Source organism: Lygodium microphyllum, chromosome 17 (assembly GCF_053477565.2).
Source record: "Lygodium microphyllum isolate KBCC chromosome 17, Lygodium_microphyllum_v1.1.10, whole genome shotgun sequence".
Classification (NCBI taxonomy): Eukaryota; Viridiplantae; Streptophyta; class Polypodiopsida; order Schizaeales; family Lygodiaceae; genus Lygodium; species Lygodium microphyllum.
In genome coordinates, this window is record NC_141151.1 from 67,625,453 (window position 1) to 67,630,200 (window position 4,748).

Here is a 4,748-nt window from a genome sequence, read left to right on the forward strand (position 1 = left end):
GGGATTGAGCAGTTGCACTTGACAACTGCTGTTGTGCTTCCTATGTTCGTTTAGGGAAAGAAGGTGTAGGAGATTTGGGACTCCTAGGTGGACTTGGCATTAGCTAGATTTGCTCATGGCTGTTAGACGATTGTACCATTTACCTTGTTGAGCCATCAGCCTTATCATGAGTAGCATTGTGCATGTGGTGCTCCTTATCCTCTTGGGAAGTCAAAGGCTCCTTGGGCACTAGTGGCTTTTGTGCACACTCGATGGTTACATCTAATATCCGCTTGTGAAGCACGCTAGGGTGAGGATCTACCCTTCAAATAGTCACATTCGGTTTCTTGATTTCAATTGTGAGGGGCTCCGTCACCAATGTTCTTAACTCAAGACTTGTTTTTTCATTTAAATTTTCTCCTACGTAATACCCTTGAGCACGTAGCAACACTTTGGATATCCATCACTACGTTTTCCGAGTCCAATTCTAGGAATTGAACTCTGGTAACAATGTCTAATTCCTATGGAACGAGTTCCCAGGGATGACGAAAATCACTTGATTCTAAGGGTTTTGGTTATGAGGGGTCACACAAACTTTCAAAATGTAAGAATAGATCCTAATGAAGGATTGTATATACCTGGAATAGCAAATAAACTCCAAAATACAAATCCACAAAGCAAATCAAACCCTCTTGCCCTGTTATGACAACATAAATCCCAATGCCTACTTTCCTTTTTTTTTCTTTGTTTTTTCCCACCCTAATGCATCCAAATCACAAAGTAAACACCTAAACTACTCCAACTTACTTTTCCAAATCCAAAAAACCAAAAACTTACTTGCTAAGGAGAATGAATACCTCTTCAAACTCCCTCGTTTCCTACCTATCTACCTCAAGCACCAGTTCTTTAGGGAAAACCCTACTTCTATGCTCGATTCGAAGCACTCAAGGCTTAAATCCATTGCTCTTGGCAATTGAACCTAAATGTAGAGGCGAGCTCAAGCTCTTTTGCCAAGACCCATGGACCGCTTATTTTTCAAGTGTTCCAAGCCAAGCACTAATGGCTACCTCTCACATAGCTGACGAGCTATCCATCTCTATGAGTGTAGTGAGCTTACCTCCATGCCCGATCAAGTTATTGCCTCCTCTCCCGAGCACTCTAGTAGCTCCACAATCCAAGTGCCAGCTTCAAGCAAGCTCTATCCTCAGGCTCCACGCTCCAAGCTCCAAGCTCCATTTCTGTGAGCAAGACAAGAGAAGAGAAGAGAAGAGCAGAAGAGAGGAGAATATGGAAGGCTTCTACACCACGGTCCCTCACCCTCACACACTCACTCCCTCTCTCAAGCACAAGCTCAAGCAAGCAAGAATAAGAAGAAGAAGAAGAGAAGGAGAGATACTTTTGGCCACACACAAGAATGAGCTTCTCATTCACTTTTCAACTTTATATACAAAGCCCTAAATCCCTTTTGGGTGGTCATCCCCTTATCCTCTTTTTTACATTGCCTGGCCTAGGCTCTTTTTCCCATTGTCCTCCTATCTTCCTAGCTTCCTTCCTACTGCCCATCTACCTTTACAGTTTGCACAGGTGAGAGCTCGATGCTCTTAAAATAAATCATGGTGCGCCTTGCGTTATTTTACAAAAGTATTGACTTGCACTTTTTCTTGTGTGTCTTTCTCCTTGATTTAGGACTTTTCTGCACTTCTTGTGTTTCCAAATTCTTCTTGGTGCGCCTTCCTCTTCCGTTTCACTTTTTCCTTGGCCTTGTCTTATGCTTTAGATTTTTTGGATTTTCCACCTTATTTGTCTGAGGGTTAACAATTGTGCATGACAATTAGTGCATAAGGGTGATAATTAGTTTGTACATTGTTGTAGTGCATTGGACTGGATAGTGCACGTTGGTATACACTAGTGCATGTAGAATGTGTAATGGTATAGTGTACCAATGCATTGTGCATTGTGCACGTGTGTATGTGTACAATGATGCAATGAAGTAGGGTTGGTCTCTAAGGATGAGGTAAGTGCATGGTGTAGTGCACTAGGGTGCACAACAAGGTGCCACCTTCCTTCTTCCTCCTTCCCCTTGATCCCCCCTTGCAAACATGGCAAGCATCAGATGAAAGTGAAAACAAGGAGATAATAGTGCGTGCAGAAGTGCATTGTTACCCTTGGTGCTAGGAGGTTGTGTATGTATGTGTACTCTACGATAGAGCCAGTGTACAGTTGTGTGCACTAATGGTATCAATGTGTAGTGTGATCCCAAAGGTGTAGATGTGTATGTTTGTGTGTGTATTTTTCTTCCCAATCTCATGGTCTTAGCCCATGATCATGCCGAGAAGTCTCCCTCCCTTCCTCCCCTCCCCTCCCCTCCCCTCCCCTCCCCTCCCCTCCACTCCCCTCCCCTCCCCTCCCCTCCCCCCCTCTCTCTCTCTCTCTCATGAAAGCACACTATTTTCCTTTTTAGTTTCCTAAGAGAATGACAAAGGCCCTTATACTTCCACTATATTACACTTCAATATATGTCCCAAAAATCCCTAATATAAGTAGTTGTATGCTTCTAAGTTTCAAGATCTTGATTAAGTAATTTTTATTCTCCTTCATAGGCATATAATGACTATGATATCTTCACAAAAGAAATGATCTTCTTATGTTTTAAATGTACTTTTAGTTTTTACTCTTTCTTTTTCTCAAAAGAAATGTTTAGGGTATGTTATGTATGTTCTAATGACTTCACTGTGAGTTGCATCAAAACAATACTATTTCAACCAAGAGAAAAATCCATATGTAACTATTTGCACATGTGTCGAATGTAATACAAGCATGTTACATCCTAATTTGTGAGGCGGTATGTGTGAGTAAATTGAGGCCGATGTGTCCTTGGTCTTGGAAATGTGAACAAAATGTTGCACTTTACAAGATAAACATTGGACAATTGGATACATCTCACCAAGCTAACTCACATGTCTAATGAATCTAGTGACTCAATACGAGCTAGAGAACACACTTACCAATACTTTCCACATGGTAGTCATTGCATCAACAATCCACACATGATACAAACTAGAGAACACTTACCAATACTCACCACATTGTAGTTGTTGCATCAACAAGCCACACTATGGAATTCACATACATGCTCTTTGCTCTCAACCTTGCTTCCATTGCTATCCATTCTTGAGAGGAGTTGCTAAAAGGATAAGCTTGAGGAGATGAAGAGAAGAAGAGAGCTCCACGTACCACATCCCTCACACTCTCAACTTCATAGGCTTGTATTCATAACTCTCCAAGAGGAAGGGATGGAGAAGAAGGCGAAATAATGCAATGAGCTTTTCATCACCATGTCCCTCAATCCATGAACACTGTCACACTCCCTTTCCTTCTATAACGTGCCTATCAAATGCTTCCATGATGGCACAATTTTGGTAGCTCATCAAGAAATAGACCTAGGTGATGACATCTAGAATTCCCTTGGAATATCATAGACCTTTTTTCCTAAGATCACTTAAGTCTACCTCATAGGGGAAGCTTCTCTCCATTTCCATGAGGGTAGTCCTAAAAATAAGGTTCTTGAATAATACAAAAGTCACCTAATAGTTTATCTAGCGTCGGTCACATGGGTAGCTACTTGTATAGAATAGAAGTGCACCTATGTTGCACTTGGCTCAAAGAGGATGAGAAACAAGGGGGAGCTAGCACATCCACCCATGTGCCCAATAAGGAAAAGTCTCACCCTATCCCCCTAAAATGGCATAAGGTTGGTTCTAAATTAACCTTTCTAGGATGACAACATTTTGGCCCTTTCTACTTGCATCTATTCTATCATTCTAAGAGAAACCTCTTGACTTACCAAGACCACCCTACCATAGGAGAGATCCATTAGGGATCCACCCTCTTGCTTTTGTATTTGATAAAGATGCTTAATTGTATAATTACCTTAGGATATTTAATTTGACATATAAAAATAGGTTTCTTAATTATCCCCTTAGGCGCAATGATACTTTACATAATTTAATTACACAAAACAAAAACAATTTAAAGATAATCTTTTCAAAAAAATAGTTCTTTATTTCAACATGATAACATTATTTCATTTACATCAAATCAACCATCCATACAGGACTCCACCTAAAGTTGATATCACCAATCCATCCTTAGCTGCATTAGGGTTGCTTGTAGGGGTTAGAATAGTCCTAGATACCCAAGGATTTATGGCTAGAATCCCCTTCACACCTTGATCATCTCATAGCTAATGTATGATCCCTACAAATAGACTTCTTACATCCACAACCATTTCTAGCATTGAGAGTAGACCAGAATAGCCCCTTGGTAAAGCGCTTCTGTGACTATCCTTAGAAGAGGCATAGCACATATTTGAGATCAATCTAGTTCAATACAAATCCCAATTAGAATACTCAAGTATAAATAGTCTTTTGCAATGCATCATTTTCAATGCATAGAAAAATCCTTGAGAGGCAATCCATGCAACTTGGGTATTGCCCTAGATAATGTCCTTCCAATTTGAGGTTCCATTTTCTTGTAGAGCTTCCATGAGCTTAAGGGAAGGTTTTAGCCTAGCCCTTTAAGGGATTTTAGTCTTTAAACTATTTCTAATGTCTTTTACTCTAATCTCTTTAGCTCTAATGTCTTTAAATTGGATTTGATTTCTTTTTGTTGAGAACCTTTGGTTTTTCTTAACTCGAATACTTGGAGTTAAAATATTATCAAAGTTCTTTGAATCATAATTCTTTATTAAGAACCCATGTGTTTTAATC